At 40.5% G+C, this 13,845-nt stretch overlaps 1 pseudogene; it reads left to right on the top strand.

Annotated features, from left to right (window-relative positions):
* Positions 1-10,728: 10,728 nt before the first annotated feature.
* LOC144600066 (heterogeneous nuclear ribonucleoproteins A2/B1 pseudogene) lies at positions 10,729-12,206 on the top strand (annotated as a pseudogene).
* Positions 12,207-13,845: the final 1,639 nt, after the last annotated feature.

Raw genomic sequence — 13,845 nt, 5'->3', positions numbered from 1 at the left:
CTAAGGAAAGATGTTGCTATTGTATATTGTTATGAACAAGCCTTTGTGTGATTCTCTAGCTCCATCTTGCAGCTGAATTTAAGAATTTATCGAACTTGAGATGCCTATGAATCAGAGAATCGAGTTAGTATCTACATGCTGGCAACATAGATGTATAATATTGTGTTTTAAAATCTAACATACAATATTTCTCTTAAATTTAAGCAAAAACATTTAAGACCATTCCAAACAAGCACTTCAAATAATTTGTTTAACATAGGTACAATTAAAACAGTGTTCTGTTTCACAGGAAAGATTTCTAGACGACTGATATTTTTATGGTATTAATCTGAACGTCAGTAAGCATAAAAAACTGATGACCTACTAATTTGCTCTGTGGAACAGATGTTAAATTAAAAAGGTGATAAAATCCAATTTTAGCAATATACTGAAATTAATTTTGCTCCTATTAATAACCTTGTGGAACATTAATTCACTTGTGATCTGAAGAAAATGAGGCAATATCTCTCCTGCACTCAAATGCTTGTTTTCATCAATGCCTTTTGTATTTACAATTAATATTTCCAATTTATACCAATGCCAATGCAACATCACCTCCCTTTTCAGCTCCTGCAAATATTTTTGCAGGATGGCTTACAACTGATATATATGTAAGAAAAATACAATTAAAAAGAACTGCAGATCCTGGTTTATACCAAAGAAAGGCATAAAATGCTGGAGTAACTCAGCGGCAGCTCTGGAGAAAATGGAAAGGTGACATTTTGGGTCAAGATAATATGTAAGAAACAGTTTGGAAGCAAAGTTTGGAGACCTAGAAATATCATTTATCCTCCAATGAAGAAATAAGTTAATTCCCAATGTGGAATATGTTGCCGTCACTTTTAATCTAACCAACTATCAATAGGCACACTGATTTGCGAAGTCCATCGGGAAAGTACCATTTTCCACCGTATGGGGTGGTGCGGGAGGAGTGGGGGGGGGGGGGGATTGAGTGGGATTACCAGGAAGCCAAACAGCAGTTATCCAGTAGCATGCCACAAAGTATATAGAATCCACTGTTCTCTCCATAGGGTTTTGAAGTTTTTGAAGGTCAGAAACAAAAATACAAATGCTCTGGTAGGGATTGTTGCATGGTGCAGACGTCCTATTATACCAGGGAAGTAGGCCATTCAGCCAGTTGTATTCATTCTGGGTCTATGTAAAAGCAATCCAACCAGCCCCACTACCTCACCCTTTCTCCACTGCCCAGACGGTTCTTTCCTTTCAGATCTTTATCCAGCTCTATTTTCATATAAAATTCTAAGGGGGCTTAGCAGGATAGAAGTTGGATTGTTTTCACTGGTAGAAGAATCTCAAACAAGGTGAGCTAACTAGTTGCCCGTCATTGAAAACTGAAATTTCTTCTCGCAGAGGGTGATGACTCTCTGGAATACTTTGCCCTGGCGGGTGGCGGAAGGTGGATCATTAAAAATGTTTACATTGGAGGGGGATAAATATTTGACAAATCGAGGAGTAGAGAGAGGAGTGTGGAGAAATGGCCCAGATGAGGATTAGAGGCCAGCATAAATGAGCCATAATTGTATTAAATGACAGAGTAGGCTTGAAGGGCATACACCATCTCCAATTTTCTTGACTTTTTGTGTTCAATGCTCCATTGAATCTACCTCCACAATTGCCTCTAGCAGTGCCTTGCAGATCTGCCGACAATCTGTGTAAAAAAAAAGTAACTAGTTTTTTTGCCATTATTCACCATTATTCTTCTAAACCGTGGTCTTCACCCTTCGCCACTGAGAACTATTCCCCATTACTTCAGCTGTCTCTATCTCATTACATGCTCCAAGGGCAAGGATCCTATCTTCAAAATTACCCTTTCACAATCACTGTCTGGTTCCTGTCACTGGCCAATTTTCTATCCATGCTTTTATCAACCCATTCTACTGGCCTGTCTATGTCTATTTAAAGTCTACCACGCCTCGTAATTCATTGTGCCTCAAATTCTCGAGTCATACTCAAAAAGCATCCCCCTCATAATCCTAGACAAAATCATCAAGAAATATTGCGAAAAGCAATGGTCCTGGAGAACTCTAACATCATTCCTCTCCAATCCCAAAAGAAACCTCTCTTTGGTACTTCATGTTTCTTGTTACTTATCCAATTTTCTGTTCAAGCTGTTACAGCTTCTTTTATTCCATGGCCTACAATTTTGATTAAAAAAGCCTAGGATGTAACGTATTTTACTTAATGTCTTTTGGAAGTCTATATATACTATTTCAACTGCATTTTCCTATTGACCATTCCTGCTACATCTACAAATAAAAATCTACCAATCTAGTTATTTTTTTCTTTAAACATGTATATGTCAGCTTTCTCTAATCAATCCACACTGAGAGTTGTAGAGTCGTACAGCATGGAAACAGGCCCTTCAGCCTAACTTGGGCCCTTTTGCCCAATTTACTCGTGAACTTTAATTCTATCCCTGATTATTCTTTCCGGAACCTTCTCTATTAACAAGGTAAAACTGACTGGTTACTAGTTCTGACTAGTTACTAGTTCTATTCCCAAACTCTTTTTGATTTTAAAGTCTAAGTTTTGCAACATGAAACATCAGACAGCTGTTTTGGCTGAAGTTAATGAAAAGGCCTTGTACCTGATTGAAAAACATTAAAGTGAGAAAATAATACAGGAAACTTGAAATAGTTTATATGCCCCAGAAAAAAACTTGTTTTCCAGACCATCAATTTGTGAAGTAAGTTTGACACTTCAGAAGATGATACATTTCTTTTCTACCATATAGGCCAGAACTAAAAGAGAAAGAGCATATTCATGGTAATACTTAATTAGTATGATTCATTAGAAATTTACACGTTATTTTGTAATGTTCCTATATGTTAACAAACTAGTGAAGCAAATGAATTATGATTTTTTGTTATATTACGACAAAAAAGTTATTTTATTTAATTTAACGATCATTTCATATTAACATACAAAATCCCACAACAATCGTATACAGTGAGGAATTGCAATTTGAATGCTATTGTGTACTAAATTATATGTGTAAGATAATCTTGTGCATGTTGTTTCAACAGTTCAATTGCACCATCTAGTGTAGAGATTCCCCATTATTTTGTTTTAAAATATTGGCCAATTTGTCTGGTGCCATCAATCTCACAACGAGGGGTATAATATACAAATTAGAAATCTAAAATTACAGTAGAACACAAATGTGAAAAAGAAGGCTGCATTTTATGAAAGGTCATGTTTCTGCTCATTTAATGTGTAATCCAAATTCCAGTAAGGAATGAAGGGTGGTGAGTATATGGAATGAGCTGCCAGAGGAGGTAGTTGAGGCAGGTACAATAACAACATTTGAAAGACACATGGACAGGTACATGGATAGGAAACATTTATGGAAATGGATATGGACCAAATGCGAGCAAATGGGACTAGCTTAGATGGGGCATCTTGGTTGGCATGGGCCAATTGGGCTGAAGGTCTGTTTCCGTGCTGCATGACTCTATAAAGGCATTTCTACTTTATCTTACCTACGTGACAAGGTGTCCATAAGAGATTGCCGGCCATACTGCAAGATCAATTCAACTATTTGTAAGCCCAACAGATGCAATAAAATTGTGGTAATGGGCCTTCCATACATCCTAAAAATAAGCTCCCTGGTGGTGGTAAACAATCCTAAAATAAATTAATTATCCTAATATTTCACTGAATCTTTTTATGGAAATCACAAAAGAAATATGTAGCTTTTTGCTCTGGCTTTTAAAAAACGAGCTAACAATTCATTCAGAAATCTGCTTTCTGTCCATGAAGGTGCACACTACTACCCAAAATAATTTAAGTTTTTTGTGATAGAGTACTATCCCATTGCATTTCCAATCATCAGGTTTTATTAATCTTCAGAATGGCAGAGAAATTTAAAAAAACATTTTCTCCATAATATAAAAACTATTGTGTATCTATTACACAACTGTTTCACTATTATTATATCATTACAAATTTCATGGCTTACATTTCATTTCAAAGATCATGACTTAACTATCATTAGGTTAGGGATCTTATAGAGACATATACAATTATAAAAGGACTGGACAAGCTAGATGCAGGAAAAATGTTGGGGGAGTCCAGAACCAGGGGCCACAGTCTTAGAATAAAGGGGAGGCCATTTAAAACTGAGGTGGGTAGGAACTTTTTCACCCAGAGAGTTGTGAATTTGTGGAATTCTCTGCCACAGAGGGCAGTGGAGGCTAAATCACTGGATGAATTTAAGAGAGAGTTAGATAGAGCTCTAGGGGCTAGTGGAATCAAGGGATATGGGGAGAAGGCAGGCACGGGTTACTGATTGTGGATAATCAGGCCATGATCACAATGAATGGCGGTGCTGGCTCGAAGGGCCGAATGGCCTCCTCCTGCACCTATTTTCTATGTCTCTATTAGATATTATTTTTAAGTAATTTTGTCCTCTCAAAGTATTAGTCGTCCAAGTATGGTGAATATATAGAAGAGGGAAAAGATTAGTGTTCAATATGTAAATAGTATTTCAGTAAATAAATACAACAGTTACAACATTGTGCAAAAGGAGCAATGTCTCCAGTAGATGTAAAGTTGTGGATTGGATTTTTGCTGTGAATCTAATTGTTCATCTAAGCACTGGTAAGACTTACTAGTTTGAAGACAGCTGCCTTAAAAATTAAGTGGAAGTTACAACATAACATAATAAACCTACTTTTCAGCCATTTATGCTTCATTGTGGTATCTCTCCTTGGTTGAATGAAAACAGCATCCAAGATTGGTGGGCTATAGGGATTTGGAGACAAGTATCAGAGATGAAACAAGAGTTTCGAATTTCTTGCTCAACAACGTGAAGGTTTATTAGTTTCTTCCTACCAACTTCTGTAACATAGAGTAATTTTCGGGAGGGTTGGAATTTTCTAGTTGCCATTTACCAAATAGCTCAATGGTTTTCCCACCGAGAATCTGGGTCAATTTTTTCCGCTTTTTTAATGAAGAGGAAAAAGTGTGAGCTGGCCAAGTGAAAGAGGTGGGACATTAATGTGCACCAACTCAGAATATAAAGAACATTTCGAATTTCAACGGATCGGTTCTTGCAATGGTTTTACTTTAAGCCCCATCGCCATCTCTGCTCCACTGCCATCTGCTCTTGAGATCGCAACTTTCTTTAATATCTATGCCATGTTTTCACTTTTAAGTCATCACTTGAGGCCTCTATTACATTTGTGGATCAGCTTTGTTCAGATCTATTAAGCAGAACAAATTAATTAATTACATTTTTATGAGTAATCAGCAGCAATAGATGGGAAGTAACAATTTTTTACAGAGTTGCAGGAGTCCAAGGTCTGTCATAGTCATAGTCTGTATGGATGGTGGTCTCTTGAAATGGTTTTATCTGTAAGAATATCACAAAGAAAAATATACAAAGGGCAGCCTCATGCTAGTTAACAGAATCATGTTAAATTTTGACATACTTGCTGGGATGGAAATTCTGTTTACATTTACCTCTACTTTTTTAAGGATTTTATCATCTATAGCTATTACTCTGTGCTCAACAACTCCCCAAATCTATGCATACTACTTGATCAAAGCTCAATCCATATTTCGCAAAAACATTGCCTGCACATGCATTCGGTTTGCTGCTGCGATTTTTTACATTGAAAACCTAATTTATGCCTATGTTTGCTGCTTCATGTTTCCTGTTGTGGTATAACCCTATTCTAACCTTTTCATGGATGGTATGTTAAAATGGCCACAGACTCACAGAAGCTAAATCTTCGAATGGATCTATTACAGGTTGTAACTCCTCTGCTGTTGCAATTGGGAAGTCTAACATGGGTAGGACCTACAAAGTGAATAGTAGAGCTCTGCGGAGTGGCATCACAGATAAATAGGGTGGTCAAAAAGGCTTTCGGCACAATGGCCTTCATCAGTCAGAGTATTGAGTATAGAAGTTGGAAGGTAGACACAAAATGCTGGAGTAACTCAGCGGGACATCTCTGGAGAGAAGGAATGGGTGAGATTTCGGGTCGAGACCTTTCTTCAGACTCTTTTTTCGGGTCGAGACCCTTCTTCTTCCTGCTCTCCAGAGATGCTGCCTGTCCCGCTGGGTTACTCCTGCATTTTGTGTCTACCTTTGATTTAAACCAGCATCTGCAGTTCTTTCCTACACATAGAAGGTGGAAGGTCACGTTGCAGTTATATAAGATGTGGGTGAAGCCACATTTAGAGTATTACGTTCAGGTTTTGGCACCATATTATAGGAAAGATGTTGTCAAGCTGGAAAGGGTGCAGTGAAGATTTATGAGCATGTCACCAGGACTTGAGGGCCTGAACCATAGGGAGAGGCTGATTCTATTTGTTGGAGTGTTGGAGGATGAGGTGTGATCTTATAGAGGTGTATAAAATCATGAGAGGAATAGATCGGGTAAACGCACAGCGTCTCTTGCCCAGAGTAGGGAAATCGAGAACCAGAGGAAACAGGTTTAAGGTGAGGGGGGAAAGATTTAATAGGAAATTGACAGGTAACTTTTTTACACAGACGGCGGTAGGTGTATGGAACGAGCTGCCAGAGCAGCAGTCGGTCGGTATGGGAAAGTTGGGCCGAAGGGCCTGTTTTCACTCTCTGCTGTTACCCAGCAAACCTGACCGTCCTCCCTTTCTGTTGCATGTCCAGGCCTCAAGTACTGGAAAGAGTGTCTGCAACTATGTACATTTTTCCCAGCCCACATTTGTATGTTTATTCTACTAGAGAGAAATATCTGTGGGTTCAAATTCCACTTCTGATGCTGTAGTATACAATCCAAAATGATTCAGTCTAGCCTTGAGAAAGAACTGATGCACCAGCAGTGGATTTTCTTCTGCTGTTTCTCACATAGTAAACCAACCAGAATGATGTTCTAGACATTCTGGGATCGGTCTGGGGATAGAGTCATGAAATTGCAACTTTATAGGACTTTGGTTAGGCCACGTTTGGAGTATTGTGTGCAGTTCTGGTCAATCCATTACAGTAAAGCTGTGAAGGCTCTGGAGAGGGTGCAGAAGAGGTTTATTCAATGCTGCCTTGACTAGCGGGTATTACCTATAAGGAGTAATCGGACAAATTTGGATTGGTTTTACTGGAACATCGGAGGTTGAGGGGAGCCCTGATAGAAATATGTAAAATTATGAGAGACACAGACAGGTTAAACATTCCGAATCTTTTTCCCAGGGTGGAAATGTCAAGGACTTGATGGTATACCTTTAAGGCGAGAGTGGCAAAGTTTATAGGAAATATGTGGGGTAGTTTTTTTTACAAAGGCAGAGGTGGGCGCCTGGAAAGCGCTGCCAGGGGTGGTAGTGGAAACAGATATTATTGAGCATTTAATAGGCTTTTAAATAGGCACATCGATATGCAATGAATGGAGTTACATGAACCGTTTGCAGGCAGAGATCAGTTTAACTTGTCATCGTGTTTGTCACAGACATTGTGGGTCGAAGGGCCTGTTCCTGTGCTGTACTGTTCTCTGTGCTGTGTTGTACTGGTCGACAATGCTAAGTCATCACCTTTGGAACAACTATTTGTAAATGTTAGATAATTGCCACAGATGGCTGTGGAGGTCAAGTCTTTCAGTACTTTAAAAGCGGAAATTGATAGGCTCTTGATTAGTAAGAGCATCAAAGGTTACGGGGGGGGGGGGCAGCAGGAGAATGGGGTTGAGAGGGAAAAATAGATTGGCCATGATTAAATGGCAGAGCTCTTAATGTCTTATGATCTTATGAATTGCATCAAACTTGTATTTTAAAGGGTTATTACAAATTCTCAAAAGGTAATCACAGAACTATTTCTCACTTGGCAATTTTGTCCACCTCCTGCAGTTTCTATGTTGGGCTTTGGACGAGCAGCTGTGGGGCTTGGCTTTTTGGCCTGCCATACTTCCAACAGAAGGAACCATGTTTATGTTTTTCTTAGGACAAGACATTTTGTATATTTCATTGGAAGAATAAATGTAAGGAATGGAAATAGCAAAAGAATAACTTTAGTGTCCATCTCATCCTCAAGAGTTTTATTGTCAAATATCCCAGATGGAACAATAAAATTCTTACTTGCAGCAGAACAGAATATGTAAACACAGTACTCTGTAAACAATATAATTAATGAGAAAAAAGGGTTCAGTACACAACTATATATATATATACATACATACACACACACAAAAACATAAAAACAAACAAAAAATAATAGTGCAAAAGGACAAAACCAATGCCTCCCAGTCAATGTAATTCAGTGCTGTTAGTCAAGAATATTCTATATTTTCAAGGAATATTTGTTATTTTTAATAATGGTGCATATCGGTGTCTCCAATGGCGCATAAATGGTTAGCTATGTGTAATTAATGGCTCTTAATTTTGAGAATTGTGACTGTAAATTGTGGATATTCTGTAACTAGTTCTGGAGATTTGTGGTGAGCTAACTCTAACTACAATCATTTGTACAAATACAACAAATTGACTGATGATCAGGCACACACAAAGAGTGGCAAGTGACTGAATCTGCTGAGTTACTCCAGCACTTTGTGTCTATTTTGAGTATAAACCAACATCTGCAGTTCCTTGTTTCTACTGGAGATATATTATATTCTCTTTTTGAGAATATGTGCAGAACTGCTTTCCGTGATACTCAATTTTATTTAGCTGATAAGACGCAAACCCTTGTGAGGTAAGGAAAGGTGCATGGAAAAAGCCTGTCCAACCACTTGAAACTTTTGGAATAATTATTCATGTAAGCTTGTGACGGAAGGTACATTGAAGCTGAAAAAGCAGATGTGTATTAGTTCATGGTGAATTATTTCAAAACTGTCAGGCAAAAGTGATTCAAGTATTAAACCAAGCTCATTACCTACCATGCTGTATGTTGTTATTGCTGACCTTTCCCTTGCCTTTTTCTAAACTTTTATTGTCAGCTGGCTGTGTATGTGGGGTTTGTGAGTGGTTAGAATTAATTGCAATGACTGCCTCTATAACCATGTTTTGAAATCCTTTATTCCTTTCCAATGGGCACAATCGGTACTAAATATATTTTCTCCTCTTGTGTGGAGAATTAAATCTGAAATTTTGAATTTCAAGGCATACCACATCCCCACAGAAAAATAAGTATTCACCTTTTCAGTTTGATTGCTTTGAAGCATACCTGATGCGATTGGGATTTATACAGATTTATAGATTGGGATTTATAGCCCAACTTGCCCACACCAAACAACATGTCCCATCTGCAGTCGTCCCAGCTGTCTGCGTTTGGCCCATATCCCTCTAAACCTGTCCTATTCATGTATCTGTCTAATTGTCTCTTAAATGTTGCAATAGTCCCTGCCTCAACTACCTCATCTGGCAGCTTGTCCCATACATTCACCACCCATTGTGTGAAAAAGTTATCCCTCAGATTCCTATTAAATCTTTTCTCGTTCACCTTAAACCTATGTTCTCTGTTTCTCAATTCCCCTATTCTGGACTAGAGATAGGAATATCTTTAGAGCTATACTTCCCGGTTGAAGATCGCGCCATGAAAGCATCTGCATTGTTCAAACATGACCTAAAGAATAAATGTTTATTCGCTTTGAAATTAAGAGGCAGCATTCCAAAACTCATTATTAAGGCATTGGACACGCCAGATGCAGGAAACATGTACCCGATGTTGGGGGAGTCCAGAACCAGGGGCCACAGTTTAAGAATAAGGGGTAGGCCATTTATAACTGAGATGAGGAAAAACTTTTTCACACAGAGTGGTGAATTTATGGAATTCTCTGCCTCAGAAGGCAGTGGGGGCCGATTCACTGGATGTATTCAAAAGGGAGTTAGATAGAGCTCTTAGTGCTAGCGGTATCAAGGGGTATGGGGAGAAGGCAGGAACGGGGTACTGATTGTGGATGATCAGCCATGATCACATTGCATGGCGGTGCTGGCTCGAAGGGCCGAATGACCTACTCCTGCACCTATTGTCTATGTATCGATAAAAACTATTTGATAAGATTAAATTTATAATTAAATTGGGCAAACTCCTTGTAAAATTTGGTATGCACATGTGTAAACTGAAACGAGACATCAGGACACAAGCTCAGGAATATCCGGGAAAGAGCAATGGGAATGGTGACGCCCTTTGTACTTCTATCATCAAATATTCGGCTTATCCTTTAAGTTGTGATCATTGCACTCTTGTAGATATGCGCCCAGCAGGTTTGAAAGTTTAGGACGTTTACACGTACTTCCCATGTGGGGAAGGAGGGTAGGGGTGAGGGAGTGCTTCTTACAACTCCTATCATTCCGATGACATGAAGCATTTCTGCCATCAAATGTCCACCATCTCCGATCCGACGCAGGTGTCCAATGTTTGAACTGGTCCGAAGATGAGACACAGAAAGCTGGAGTAGCAGCGGGTCAGCCTTAGGTGACTTTTCGGGTCGAGACCCTCCTTCGGAATTGTAGACACAAAATGCTGGATCAGCGGGTCAGGCAGCATCGTTGTAGAGAAGGAATTGGTAACGTTTCGGGTCGAGAGCCTTCCCACACTTATTCAGGAGTGGTCGGCCGGCCAGCCACAGCTCCTGAAGCGCCGCGCCAGCCATTCAGCCGCTGGCATTGAAGATGACGCGGGAAGATGGTGCCGCCAAAGCACCGTCGACAGTTGTCTGGGAAGAGCCTTCCGCCTGGGCCTCATGCCTTAGGCCTCGGGGATTTCAGATCGGGCCGGGCCTCGTGAATTCAGTCAGGCTCGGGATCGAGGGGGGGGGGGTGGCGATGGAAACGAGAGGCTCGTAAAGAAAAAAAAGTATTTATATTTGAAGGAGCTGTAAGACATGTTGGATGGATCGGATGCCGCTTGTGCTGAGGACAATGGGGCTCGCGGGCGGGCGGGCTCGCGAGCGGTAGAATGGGGCCGAGGTTACCTAGCAGCCGCCCGCCGGCCAATCAGCGGCGGGGAGCGCGGGCTATGCCCCGCCCCCCGCGCCGCCGCTTATATATAGAGCTCATTAGGCAGGCAGTCAGTCTCCTGCAGTGTGTGGTGAAGTCGGCTGTACAACATGGCGAGGGAACAGCTCTGTAAGCTATTTGTTGGCGGGCTCAGCTTCGAAACGGTAGAAGGGAATCTGCGGAACCACTTCGAGCAGTGGGGCAAGCTAACTGACTGTGTCGTGGTCCAGGACACCATCACCAGGCGCCCCCGAGGCTTCGGCTTTGTCACATACTCGTCGCCGAGCGAGGCGGATGCTGCAATGGCTGCTAGGCCTCATGTCTTAGATGGCCGCACGGTAGACCTGAAGCGAGCCGTGCCAAGAGAAGACTCGAACAAGCCGGGCTTCAACATGAAGGTAAAGAAGATCTTCGTGGGCGGCATAAAGGAAAACCTCGACGAGAACGATCTGCAGAGCTATTTCTCGGATTATGGGATGATTGAAAAAGTGGATGTGATCTGTGACCGAGACACTGGCAAGAAGAGAGGCTTTGCCTTTGTGTACTTCGATGACCACGATTCTGTTGATAAAGCTGTAATCCAGAAGTACCACATGATTAATGGCTACCGGTGCGAAGTCAAGAAGGGGTTGTCGAAGGAAGAGATGCAGAGCGGAAGTAGACCTCGCGGTCGAGCTGGCAGCTTTCCCCAAAGAAACGATCGGAGTGATGGCAGTTTTGGCAATTCTGGCGGGTACGGGCTGCAAGGCGGCGGGGGCGGCTACTACAATGAGAGAGGAGGTCGAGGAGACCTCTATGGTGGTTATGGTGATGGTGGACACCCCCGGCGTGACCGCTCCTTTTCCGGAGGAAGTTACGGTGATCAAATTGGGAGCTATCGAGGCGGCGGTGGATACGATCGTGGTAATTTCCAGGATAGCTATGATAACTTTGGGAGCTACTCCCCTGAGCCGTCTCACTATGGCCCCATGAGAGGTGGGGGCGGTATGGATAAATATGCTGCTGGACCCTACAGGGGAGATTATGGTTTTAGCAGTAGAAGCAGAAACAGAGATTCTGGTGGATATGCGTTTTAGTTTATTCTTTTGTGTGTGAGGGGGTGGGAGGGAGAAGGGTGAGGAGCTGGGGTTGATGGTTAAAAATAGGGGCTCGTAGCTACAAAATGTATTCGAGTAATGCACACCAAGAAATCTGCATACTTTTGTTTTAACTTTTTTTCGTAATAAACTACATTGAATTTATCTCGTCTGTAGTGTCTCTTTCTGGGTAAATTTACCTGAAGATCCTAAGGTTTTAACCCTGAGGTTTCATAAACAGTTATGTAACTGTTCCTAGTCAAATTTTATTTTGTTCCAGTTAGATTTGGAATACATTTGAGAAAAATTGGTTGGATTGAATCTGGTTTCTGGAGATTTTTTTGGGACACTTTAATTATTTCAATTAGGTTCTAAAATCACTTCATATTCTCAGGAACACATGTCCATTTGGGAACATCAGTTGAATGATGAAAATGGATTTTGTATTGAAGCATTGCCCAGGATATTTGTGAACTGCCCATTTCCACCCATCTTTTGAAGCTTTTACATGAAGTGTTTCATTAACCATTAAAAATCTTTTTTTGAGGGTGTCACCTTTGTGGGTGCTTAATTGTGCATATGATTACATAGTCTAACCTGCTACAAGAATTTTCTTCTTTATGCCTGTCTACTAGAAATCTAAAGATTTGCTGGCATCACGTCCTGTCAGTTTTGGTAACTTTCCTCCCCACTTCACACCCCCAGCACCTTCCATGATGTAATTTCAAATGCTAGAAAAAAATGCTATTAATTTTGCTTTTGCCCTTTAACCCCTAAATTAGTGATGCAATCTATATTTGGGAATTGTGGAAATTCCCAGCTTGCATGCAATTCAACCAAATATTTAAGGTGTTCGGGGGATTTTTTTCCCCCAGTAAGATGTTTGATTACCTAATTTCAATGCAATTCGTCAATAACTTAATTTCCATATTAGTTTGTTGGTCAGATTGACTGAATTCCTATCTAGCTTTTGGCATGTGCATCAAAGCAGTTGCCCTTTTAAAATTTACTGATGTTTGCATGTTCATACCACATCGGCTTGCCAATATTAATGTGTGGATTTTAAACAAAGATAATTGTACAGAAAATCCATAATGGGAGTGCTGATTCCACATTGGGAAGCTTGTGTAGTGGACTGATAGGGTTTGTTTGCAATCCTGACCTTTCTGCCTACTACTAGACACTATTCATTTTTGGTGGGGGGGTATTTTAAAGATCCGCCTTCATAGTAATGTTGACGGGAGTTAACCAGGGTGCAAAATATAAATAATACATAACTTAGATAAATGCAAAGTTAGGAGTGAAAACAATCTTCAAAATGTATTTTGGTCATTTTTTCTCTCCAAATTTTACATCTATCGCAAATGATCCCCCTAGTTAACTCCCTTCAACATTACTCTGAAGACAGATCTTCAGCATTTGTGGACCTCTTTTGTCTCCATCTGGGAACATTATGTTCTTGTTGCATATATTCGAGGTCATCAAGTTGGGTAAGTGCATAACTATTAAAGTGGTTCTCGAGCCAATGAGGTTGACTTCGTGGAGCAGAAAGTTACAATGTAGGTGAAAGGCTACAATATACCATGAATGAAAGACTACAGGAGGTGAATTCAAATGGAAGCAAGGTGCAAGAAGGGCGAAGCAAAATGCAAACAGAAGGTAGGAGAAGATAAAAAGGTTTTGTGTCCTTTCCTCCTGATTTCATTATTAAGATTTATGTTTGTCAACTGCATGCTTTTCTGCTGTACATAAGCAGTACAACACAGGAACAGGCCCTTCCCACAATATCTGTGCCGAACATGAT

Source organism: Rhinoraja longicauda, chromosome 14, assembly GCF_053455715.1.
Source record: "Rhinoraja longicauda isolate Sanriku21f chromosome 14, sRhiLon1.1, whole genome shotgun sequence".
Taxonomy (NCBI): Eukaryota; Metazoa; Chordata; class Chondrichthyes; order Rajiformes; family Arhynchobatidae; genus Rhinoraja; species Rhinoraja longicauda.
The sequence above is the reverse complement of the archived record's forward strand: the minus strand, read 5'-3'. Positions and strand labels throughout refer to the sequence as shown.